Consider the following 12,381-nt stretch of genomic DNA (forward strand, 5'->3'; position numbering starts at 1 on the left):
TAGCAAAGACATGTAGATGACCTGGAGCCAGTGGGTTTGGCGACGAGTATGAAGCGAGGGCCAGCCAACGAGAGCATACAGGTCGCAGTGGTGGGTAGTATATGGGGCTTTGGTGACAAAACGGATGGCACTGTGATAGACTGCATCCAATTTGTTGAGTAGAGAGTTGGAGGCTATTTTGTAAATGACATCGCCAAAGTCGATGGTCAGTTTTACGAGGGTATGTTTGGCAGCATGAGTGAAGGATGCTTTGTTGCGAAATAGGAAGCCAATTCTCGATTTAATTTTGGATTGGAGATGCTTAATGTGAGTCTGGAAGGAGAGGTTAAAGTGTAGCCAGACACCTAGGTATTTGTAGTTGTCCACATACCGTCCAGAGTAGTGATGCTGAACGGGCGGGCAGGTGCGGACAGCGATTGGTTGAAGAGCATGTATTTAGTTTGACTTGCATTTAAGAGCAGTTGGAGACCACGGAAGGAGAGTTGTATGGCATTGAAGCTTGTCTGGAGGTTAGTTAACACAGTGCCCAAAGAAGGGCCAGAAGTATACAAAATGGTGTCGTCTGCGTAGAGGTAGATCAGAGAATCACCAGCAGCAAGAGCTACATCATTGATGTATACAGAGAAGAGAGTCGGCCCGAGAATTGAACCATTTACATTACATTTACATTTAAGTCATTTAGCAGACGCTCTTATCCAGAGCGACTTACAAATTGGTGCATTCACCTTATGACCTCCAGTGGAACAGTAGTGCATCTAAATCTTTTCAGGGGGAGGGGGGGTGAGAGGGATTACTTTATCCTATCCTAGGTATTCCTTAAAGAGGTGGGGTTTCAGGTGTCTCCGGAAGGTGGTGATTGACTCCGCTGTCCTGGCGTCGTGAGGGAGTTTGTTCCACCATTGGGAGGCCAGAGCAGCGAACAGTTTTGACTGGGCTGAGCGGGAACTGTACTTCCTCAGTGGTAGGGAGGCGAGCAGGCCAGAGGTGGATGAACGCAGTGCCCTTGTTTGGGTGTAGGGCCTGATCAGAGCCTGGAGGTACTGAGGTGCCGTTCCCCTCACAGCTCCGTAGGCAAGCACCATGGTCTTGTAGCGGATGCGAGCTTCAACTGGAAGCCAGTGGAGGGAGCGGAGGAGCGGGGTGACGTGAGAGAACTTGGGAAGGTTGAACACCAGACGGGCTGCGGCGTTCTGGATGAGTTGTAGGGGTTTAATGGCACAGGCAGGGAGCCCAGCCAACAGCGAGTTGCAGTAATCCAGACGGGAGATGACAAGTGCCTGGATTAGGACCTGCGCCGCTTCCTGTGTGAGGCAGGGTCGTACTCTGCGGATGTTGTAGAGCATGAACCTACAGGAACGGGCCACCGCCTTGATGTTAGTTGAGAACGACAGGGTGTTGTCCAGGATCACGCCAAGGTTCTTAGCGCTCTGGGAGGAGGACACAATGGAGTTGTCAACCGTGATGGCGAGATCATGGAACGGGCAGTCCTTCCCGGGAGGAAGAGCAGCTCCGTCTTGCCGAGGTTCAGCTTGAGGTGGTGATCCGTCATCCACACGGATATGTCTGCCAGACATGCAGAGATGCGATTCGCCACCTGGTCATCAGAAGGGGGAAAGGAGAAGATTAATTGTGTGTCGTCTGCATAGCAATGATAGGAGAGACCATGTGAGGTTATGACAGAGCCAAGTGACTTGGTGTATAGCGAGAATAGGAGAGGGCCTAGAACAGAGCCCTGGGGGACACCAGTGGTGAGAGCACGTGGTGTGGAGACGGATTCTCGCCACGCCACCTGGTAGGAGCGACCTGTCAGGTAGGACGCAATCCAAGCGTGGGCCGCGCCGGAGATGCCCAACTCGGAGAGGGGAGAGGAGGATCTGATGGTTCACAGTATCGAAGGCAGCCGATAGGTCTAGAAGGATGAGAGCAGAGGAGAGAGAGTTAGCTTTAGCAGTGCGGAGCGCCTCCGTGATACAGAGAAGAGCAGTCTCAGTTGAATGACTAGTCTTGAAACCTGACTGATTTGGATCAAGAAGGTCATTCTGAGAGAGATAGCGGGAGAGCTGGCCAAGGACGGCACGTTCAAGAGTTTTGGAGAGAAAAGAAAGAAGGGATACTGGTCTGTAGTTGTTGACATCGGAGGGATCGAGTGTAGGTTTTTTCAGAAGGGTGCAACTCTCGCTCTCTTGAAGACGGAAGGGACGTAGCCAGCGGTCAGGGATGAGTTGATGAGCGAGGTGAGGTAAGGGAGGAGGTCTCCGGAAATGGTCTGGAGAAGAGAGGAGGGGATAGGGTCAAGCGGGCAGGTTGTAGGGCGGCCAGCCGTCACAAGACGCGAGATTTCATCTGGAGAGAGAGGGGAGAAAGAGGTCAGAGCACAGGGTAGGGCAGTGTGAGCAGAACCAGCGGTGTCGTTTGACTTAGCAAACGAGGATCGGATGTCGTCGACCTTCTTTTCAAAATGGTTGACGTCATCTGCAGAGAGGGAGGGGGGGAGGGGGAGGAGGATTCAGGAGGGAGGAGAAGGTTGCAAAGAGCTTCCTAGGGTTAGAGGCAGATGCTTGGAATTTAGAGTGGTAGAAAGTGGCTTTAGCAGCAGAGAGAAGAGGAAAATGTAGAGAGGAGGGAGTGAAAGGATGTCAGGTCCGCAGGGAGGCGGTTTTCCTCCATTTCCGCTCGGCTGCCCGGAGCCCTGTTCTGTGAGCTCGCAATGAGTCGTCGAGCCACGGAGCGGGAGGGAGGACCGAGCCGGCCTGGAGGATAGGGGACATAGAGAGTCAAAGGATGCAGAAAGGGAGGAGAGGAGGGTTGAGGAGGCAGAATCAGGAGATAGGTTGGAGAAGGTTTGAGCAGAGGGAAGAGATGATAGGATGGAAGAGGAGAGAGTAGCGGGGGAGAGAGAGCGAAGGTTGGGACGGCGCGATACCATCCGAGTAGGGGCAGTGTGGGAAGTGTTGGATGAGAGCGAGAGGGAAAAGGATACAAGGTAGTGGTCGGAGACTTGGAGGGAGTTGCAACGAGGTTAGTGGAAGAACAGCATCTAGTGAAGATGAGGTCGAGCGTATTTCCTGCCTTGTGAGTAGGGGGAAGGTGAGAGGGTGAGGTCAAAAGAGGAGAGGAGTGGAAAGAAGGAGGCAGAGAGGAATGAGTCAAAGGTAGGCGTGGGGAGGTTAAAGTCGCCCAGAACTGTGAGAGGTGAGCCGTCCTCAGGAAAGGAGCTTATCAAGGCATCAAGCTCATTGATGAACTCTCCGAGGGAACCTGGAGGGCGATAAATGATAAGGATGTTAAGCTTGAAAGGGCTGGTAACTGTGACAGCATGGAATTCAAAGGAGGCGATAGACAGATGGGTAAGGGGAGAAAGAGAGAATGACCACTTGGGAGAGATGAGGATCCCGGTGCCACCACCCCGCTGACCAGAAGCTCTCGGGGTGTGCGAGAACACGTGGGCAGACGAAGAGAGAGCAGTAGGAGTAGCAGTGTTGTCTGTGGTGATCCATGTTTCCGTCAGTGCCAAGAAGTCGAGGGACTGGAGGGAGACATAGGCGGAGATGAACTCTGCCTTGTTGGCCGCAGATCGGCAGTTCCAGAGGCTACCGGAGACCTGGAACTCCACGTGGGTCGTGCGCGCTGGGACCACCAGATTAGGGTGGCATGGTGTGGAGCGTTTGTATGGTCTGTGCAGAGAGGAGAGAACAGGGATAGACAGACACATAGTTGACAGGCTACACAAGAGGCTACGCTAATGCAAAGGAGATTGGAATGACAAGTGGACTACACGTCACGAGTGTTCAGAGAGTTAAGCTTACGTAGCAAGAATCTTATTGACTAAAATGATTAAAATGATACAGTACTGCTGAAGTAGGCTAGCTGGCAGAGGCTGCGTTGTTGACTAAGTAGGCTAGTTGGCATTGGCTGCGTTGTTGACACTACACTAATCAAGTCGTTCCGTTGAGTGTAATAGTTTCTACTGTGCTGCTATTCGGGGCTAGCTGGCTAGCTAGCAGTGTTGATTACGTTACGTTGCGTTAAAAGAACGACAATAGCTGGCTAACTAACCTAGGAAATCGCTCTAGACTACACAATTATCTTTGATACAAAGACGGCTGTGTAGCTAGCTATGTAGCTAGCTACGATCAAACAAATCAAGCCGTTGTACTGTAATGAAATGAAATGAAAAATGTGATACTACCTGTGGAGCGAAGCGAAATGCGACCGGATTGTTGAGTGCAGAAGTTCTGTTCGGTAGACGTTGGCTAGCTGTTGGCTAGCTAGCAGAGTCTCCTATGTTAAGGACGACATAAAACTACACACTCTAAACTACACAATTATCTTGGGTACGAAGACAGCAAAGACAACTATGTAGCTAGCTAACACTACACTAATCAAGTCGTTCAGTTGAGTGTAATAGTTGTGCTGCTAATCGGTAGACGGTGGACTAGCTAACGGTGGACGTTAGCTAGCTGGCTAGCTGCAGGACAGTGTAGACTGCGTTAGGACGACGAAATACGATAATTACGCAATTATCTATGATACAAAGACGGCTGTGTAGCTAGCTAAGAAGAAATTGATAAGATTAGACAAATCAAACCGTTGTACTATAATGAAATGTAATGAAATGTAATACTACCTGCGGACCGAGTGCAGATGCGACCGCTCGCTCCAACCCGGAAGTACACACCCTGTGGCACCCCCATAGAGACTGCCAGACTATATGTGATCCCGCACCTGTGTGTTCTCATAATTGAAAGAACCTTTGAAAGGGATGCCATGTTCTCCTGTTTCATCATTTATCCTGTGTTACAGGTCAGTAAAGTGTCAAAATAAACAGAATACCACAATATCGTTTTGTAACTTGCCTGTTGAAGACAGAAAATGCATGTCGAGTGTAACATTAAATGATGTGATCTAGAAAGAAACGAATTGTTAACTCCTGAACATTTTTATTTTTGAAAAAGACACTCCTGACAACATCCTAAGAGTTTAGAGAATTTAATGTTGTAACTGTGATGTTTAAGAACTTTGTAATTGTTGTACTGTGAAAAGCTGCTAGTTTAGAGCTAGCTCCGGTTAGCTATTAGCTAGCGCTGTTAGCTTTTGGCTCATTCCGGTTAGCTGTTTGCTAGCTCCAGGCCAGCGCTATGCTAACCGAAGCTTGTTCAGTCGTTTTCCAATAATTAGCATGAATGTAATTTGCAATAGTCTTGTCTTTCTATGAACCCTTTTTAAACTGGGTGAATGTATTTTTAGCATGGGTATAAAGTATCTTCCAATGAGTTATACCAGTCTTTAAAGGCTTTCATGTTTTAGAGTCTCCTATGGGGCTTTTGTGGGCAACAGTCAACTACATAATTATAACATAAACAGGTGAATTAAAGTTAAGAGTAAATGTGTTTGGGGTATAAATGTAAAGAATTTTAGGATGTGAATTGGATTGTAATATAATATTTTTGATGTTTATGAAATACTATGTCAGGGATTAATGAGACAAATTATTAAATACACAGAAAAAACAAAAACATTGAAATACAATGAAAAGACAGAAAAAGACGATTTGCACTTGAGAAAATATTGAATAAAATAATTGAGGGAACCTTTGAAAGAGAAGCCACTCTCTCCTGTTTCATCATTTATCCTGTGTTACAGGAACTATTATCTGCTGTATCAGTCCCAAAACTGGGACCTGTAACACATATGTGTTTCTGTGTTTCTCTGTGTGTGTGTGTGTGTGTGTGTGTGTGTGTGTGTGTGTGTGTGTGTGTGTGTGTGTGTGTGTGTGTGTGTGTGTGTGTGTGTGTGTGTGTGTGTACATGCATGCATGCATGTGTGTGTACGTGCTGTTACAGTTACATGCAGTGAGGCAGATTAGAAACTAAACTACACTGACATTTAATTGAACATCACCTTATTTAGAGGAAGAGGAAGTGGTGAATGATGCATAAGGCATGCTTTCTCATTAGTGGTCCAATGTTTGCTCAATAAAGTCTGAGCACCCAAGAAGAAGACCTTGTTGGTCACATGGCCTATTTCTACTTCTAATGAAAGTATCCTACTACCTCTTTCCCAACTGAATTTAATTTATTTGCTCCTTTGCACCCCATTATTTTTATATCTACTTTGCACATTCTTCCACTGCAAATCTACCATTCCAGTGTTTTACTTGCTATATTGTATTTACTTTGCCACCATGGCCTTTTTTGCCTTTACCTCCCTTCTCACCTCATTTGCTCACATTGTATATAGACTTGTTTATACTGTATTATTGACTGTATGTTTGTTTTACTCCATGTGTAACTCTGTGTCGTTGTATCTGTCGAACTGCTTTGCTTTATCTTGGCCAGGTCACAATTGTAAATGAGAACTTGTTGTCAACTTGCCTACCTGGTTAAATAAAGGTGAAATAAATAAATAAAAATAAATCCTTGAGCAGGGTCTCTCTCTTTCCCTTTTTTCTTCCACTTTTCTCCCACATTGAAGCTTCTTCCACTCTTCAACTCATGTACAGGACTTTGTCAGGACAAGTTACACATCCACCTCTACTATCTTACCAACAACCACAACCAATATCCATCATAAAAATGAGTTTCTTCGTACATGCACAATATTTAGTGGTCGCAGTGAGAGTCATAATCAAAACAAGTAGAAACACTTGTTTAGTGAAGGCTGCATGAAGAGTGAAATGTGTAACCAAAAAGGTCATTTTTATCTATGAGCCCAGTCGCCTGTAAAACCCAACCACAGTCCTACACTCAAACACTGCTGTGAGTCTGCCCAACATGTGCCTGCATCACCAGTGAAGCACCACCCTCAGGTAGTCTTTGGGAAGTGCATTGATTTAACTCAAACTCTCGGTCTGGTCTGGACTGGAGTAACCTGAGGGAAAAGTCAGATCAGACTTTGCTCTTAGTTCAGTTGTGAGTTATCTCCCCTAATGGTTAATGAGGATAGGATCTGAAGAGCGTAGATGATCCTAGATCTGTGATGTGCCTAAGTCACAGGAGGTTGGTGACACCTTAATTGGAGAACGGGCTTGTGGTAATGGCTGGAGGGGAATGAGTGGAATGGTATCAAATACATGGTTTCCATTGGCTCCATTCCAGCCATTATTATGATCCGTTCTCCTCTCAGCAGCCTCCACTGTTGTAGTTAAGGGTAGTTATTATGATCCGTTCTCCTCTCAGCAGCCTCCACTGGTGTAGTTAAGGGTAGTTATTATGATCCGTTCTCCTCTCAGCAGCCTCCACTGGTGTAGTTAAGGGTAGTTATTGTGAGCCGTTCTCCTCTCAGCAGCCTCCACTGGTGTAGTTAAGGGTAGTTATTATGATCCGTTCTCCTCTCAGCAGCCTCCACTGGTGTAGTTAAGGGTAGTTATTATGATCCGTTCTCCTCTCAGCAGCCTCCACTGGTGTAGTTAAGGGTAGTTATTATGATCCGTTCTCCTCTCAGCAGCCTCCACTGGTGTAGTTAAGGGTAGTTATTATGATCCGTTCTCCTCTCAGCAGCCTCCACTGGTGTAGTTAAGGGTAGTTATTATGATCCGTTCTCCTCTCAGCAGCCTCCACTGGTGTAGTTAAGGGTAGTTATTATGATCCGTTCTCCTCTCAGCAGCCTCCACTGGTGTAGTTAAGGGTAGTTATTATGATCCGTTCTCCTCTCAGCAGCCTCCACTGGTGTAGTTAAGGGTAGTTATTATGATCCGTTCTCCTCTCAGCAGCCTCCACTGGTGTAGTTAAGGGTAGTTATTATGATCCGTTCTCCTCTCAGCAGCCTCCACTGGTGTAGTTAAGGGTAGTTATTATGAGCCGTTCTCCTCTCAGCAGCCTCCACTGGTGTAGTTAAGGGTAGTTATTATGATCCGTTCTCCTCTCAGCAGCCTCCACTGGTGTAGTTAAGGGTAGTTATTATGATCCGTTCTCCTCTCAGCAGCCTCCACTGGTGTAGTTAAGGGTAGTTATTATGATCCGTTCTCCTCTCAGCAGCCTCCACTGGTGTAGTTAAGGGTAGTTATTATGATCCGTCCTCCTCTCAGCAGCCTCCACTGGTGTAGTTAAGGGTAGTTATTATGATCCGTCCTCCTCTCAGCAGCCTCCACTGGTGTAGTTAAGGGTAGTTATTATGATCCGTCTCCTCTCAGCAGCCTCCACTGGTGTAGTTAAGGGTAGTTATTATGATCCGTTCTCCTCTCAGCAGCCTCCACTGGTGTAGTTAAGGGTAGTTATTATGATCCGTTCTCCTCTCAGCAGCCTCCACTGGTGTAGTTAAGGGTAGTTATTATGATCCGTTCTCCTCTCAGCAGCCTCCACTGGTGTAGTTAAGTGTAGTTATTATGATCCGTCCTCCCCTCAGCAGCCTCCACTGGTGTAGTTAAGGGTAGTTATTATGATCCGTCCTCCTCTCAGCAGCCTCCACTGGTGTAGTTAAGGGTAGTTATTATGAGCCGTCCTCCTCTCAGCAGCCTCCACTGGTGTAGTTAAGGGTAGTTATTATGATCCGTTCTCCTCTCAGCAGCCTCCACTGGTGTAGTTAAGGGTAGTTATTATGAGCCGTCCTCCTCTCAGCAGCCTCCACTGGTGTAGTTAAGGGTAGTTATTATGATCCGTTCTCCTCTCAGCAGCCTCCACTGGTGTAGTTAAGGGTAGTTATTATGATCCGTTCTCCTCTCAGCAGCCTCCACTGGTGTAGTTAAGGGTAGTTATTATGATCCGTTCTCCTCTCAGCAGCCTCCACTGGTGTAGTTAAGGGTAGTTATTATGATCCGTTCTCCTCTCAGCAGCCTCCACTGGTGTAGTTAAGGGTAGTTATTATGATCCGTTCTCCTCTCAGCAGCCTCCACTGGTGTAGTTAAGGGTAGTTATTATGATCCGTTCTCCTCTCAGCAGCCTCCACTGGCCAAGTGTACCTCTAACCATAACGCTGTGTCTCAGACAATATCCCCAACATTAATGTGTTCACTGTCTGCTTCAAAGTCAGTGGGAGCTATTCAAATAGCTACCGAGGTAATATGGAAAATAACAAAGTACAGTGTATTCGGAAAGTATTCAGACCTCTTGACTTCTTCCACATTTTGACAGCCTTATTCTAAAATTGATTACATAGTTTTCCCCCCTCATCACAACGCATCACCGGGGGCAAACTACCTGCCCTCCAGGACACCTACACCACCCGATGTCACAGGAAGGCCATAAAGATCATCAAGGACAACAACCACCTGAGCCACTGCCTGTTCACCCCGCTATCATCCAGAAGGCGAGGTCAGTACAGGTGCATCAAAGCTGGGACCGAGAGACTGAAAAACAGCTTCTATCTCAAGGCCATCAGACTGTGAAACAGCCACCACTAACATTGAGTGGCTGCTGCCAACACACTGACTCAACTCCAGCCACTTTAATAATGGGAATTGATGGGAAATGATGTAAAATATATCACTAGCCACTTTAAACAATGCTACCTAATATAATGTTTACATACCCTACATTATTCATCTCATATGTATACGTATATACTGTACTCTATATCATCTACTGCATCTTTATGTAATACATGTATCACTAGCCACTTTAACTATGCCACTTTGTTTACATACTCATCTCATATGTATATACTGTACTCAATACCATCTACTGTATCTTGCCTATGCCACTCTGTACCATCACTCATTCATATATCTTTATGTACATATTCTTTATCCCCTTACACTTGTGTCTATAAGGTAGTAGTTTTGGAATTGTTAGCTAGATTACTTGTTGGTTATTACTGCATTGTCGGAACTAGAAGCACAAGCATTTCGCTACACTCGCATTAACATCTGCTAACCATGTGTATGTGACAAATACAATTTGATTTGATTGATCAATCTACACACAATACCCCATAATGACAAAGCAAAACAGTTTTTTTCTTTTTGCACGTATAAACAATATATAAAAAAATATCACATTTACATAAGTATTCAGACCCTTTACTCAGTACTTTGTTGAAGCACCTTTGGCAGTGATTACAGCCTTGAGTCTTCTTGGGTACGATGCTACAAGCTTGGCACACCTGTATTTGAGGAGTTTCTCCCATTCTTCTCTGCAGATCCTCTCAAGCTCTGTCAGGTTGGATGGGGAGCATTGCTGCACAGCTATTTTCAGGTCCCTCCAGAGATGTTCAATTGGATTCAAGTCCGGGTTCTGGCTGGGCCACTCAAGGACATTCAGAGACTTGTCCCAAAGCCACTCCTGCATTGTCTTGGCTGTGTGCTTAGGGTTGTGAACCTTCACCCCAGTCTGAAGTCCTGAGCGCTCTGAAGCAGGATTTCATCAAGGATCTCTCTGTACTTTGCTCCGTTCATCTTTCCCTTGATCCTGACTAGTCTCCCAGTCCCAGCTGCTGAAAAACATCCCCACAGCATGATGCTGCCACCACCATGCTTCACCATATCTTGGTTTCGTCAGACCAGAGAATCTTGTTTCTCATGGTCTGAGAGTCCTTTAAGTACCGTTTGGCAAACTCCAAGTGGGCTGTCATGTGCCTTTTACTGAGGAGTCGCTTCCATCTGGCCTAATTGGTGAAGTGCTGCAAAGATGGTTGTCCTTCTGGAAGATTCTCCCATCTCCACAGAGGAACTCTGGAGCTCTGTCCGAGTGATCATCGGGTTCTTGGTCCTTCCTTGACCAAGGCCTTTCTCCCTCAATTGCTCAGGTTGGCTGGGTGGCCAGCTCTAGGAAGATTCTTGGTGGTAACACAATTCTTCCATTTAAGAATGATGGAGGCCACTGTTTTCTTGGGGACTTTCAATGCTGCAAAAATGTTTGGGTACCCATCCTTAGATCTGTGCCTCGACACAATCCTGCCGCGGAGCTCTACGAACAATTCCTTCAACATTGCTTGGTTTTTGTTCTGACATGCACTGTCAACTGGCATGTGCCTTTCCAAATCATGTCCAATCAAATTGTAGAAACATTACAAGGATTATCAATGGAAACAGGATGCACCTGAGCTCAATTTTAAGTGTCATAGGAAAGGGTCTGAATACTTATGTAAATAAGGTATTTAAAAAATATATATATATACATTTTCAAATATGTTGAAAAACCTGTTTTCGCTTTTCCATTATGGGATATTGTATGTAGATTGATGACAATTATTTATTGAATAATTTTAGAATAAGGCTGTAACATAACAATGTTGAAAAAGTCAAGGGTTCTTAATACTTCCCGAATGCACTGTAGTTCCTTCAAAATATGTTTCCGATATAATGTTTTGTATTTACTCACTCTATTTCCTGTTTGTTTCGTGACCAAAGTGTAGGGTGAATGACCCTAGACACTGATCTTGGCTCAGATTTCCCCATTAATGATTAAGGTTAGGAATGGGAGAGGGGAAGTTGATCCTAGATCTGTACCTAGGGGAAACTTCTCCCAGGAGCCATGACCAACCAAATGTATGTAATGTACAGACAGATTTGTAAAGACCTGTACAGTCAGGTTTGAATCACAGTCTTTCTTACAATTGTCCCACCATCGTCTATTGCTATGGTGTCCTACTGGTTGGACCAATGCTATTATGAAAGCTTGGGACTATAAGGTTTTAAAAGATGATTCTGACATAATTGCCTTTATATTTTCAAACCCTCATTGGTTTGAATGTTGTCAGCAATTTTTTAAATCTTGTATACCTTTTGAACAACATGCATTGGGGGTATTTAGAGAGTACTATATAGGTAGAGAAAATGTAACAGAATAAGGCTATGTCAATAACTACATTCAGACAAAATGCCGATAGAACCTTAGAGTCCCAGGCTCTCTCTTACTCACATCACATTATGTCCATACATTTGCGTAAGGGTTAATTGAGAGAGTGGTGGATGCACATTCCAGAGTTCTTCATCTGTGTATCACAAATCAAGGTAAGACCCAAGTACAGACTGTGTAAAGTAACAATGTTTATTGTAACCACAGGGGCAGACAAAGACAGGTCCAAGCAGGCAGGGGTCGATAATCCAGAGCAGAGGTCAAGGTACAGGACGGCAGACAGGCTCAGGGTCAGGTCAGGCAGAGGTCGGTAATCCAGAGGTGGAGCAAAGGTACAGGACAGCAGTCAGGGTCAGGGAGTGGTCAGGCGGGCAGGCACAGGGTCAGGGAGTGGTCAGGCGGGCAGGTACAGGGTCAGGGAGTGGTCAGGCGGGCAGGTACAGGGTCAGGGAGTGGTCAGGCGGGCAGGTACAGGGTCAGGGAGTGGTCAGGCGGGCAGGTACAGGGTCAGGGAGTGGTCAGGTGGGCAGGTACAGGGTCAGGACAGGCAAAGATGAAAAACCAGGAGGACGAGAAAAAGAGAGACTAGGGAAAACCAGGAGCTGAGACAAACCGCTGGTAGGCTTGAACAAACAAGATGAACTGGCAC

Source organism: Oncorhynchus nerka, linkage group LG27 (genome assembly GCF_034236695.1).
Source record: "Oncorhynchus nerka isolate Pitt River linkage group LG27, Oner_Uvic_2.0, whole genome shotgun sequence".
Lineage (NCBI taxonomy): Eukaryota > Metazoa > Chordata > Actinopteri > Salmoniformes > Salmonidae > Oncorhynchus > Oncorhynchus nerka.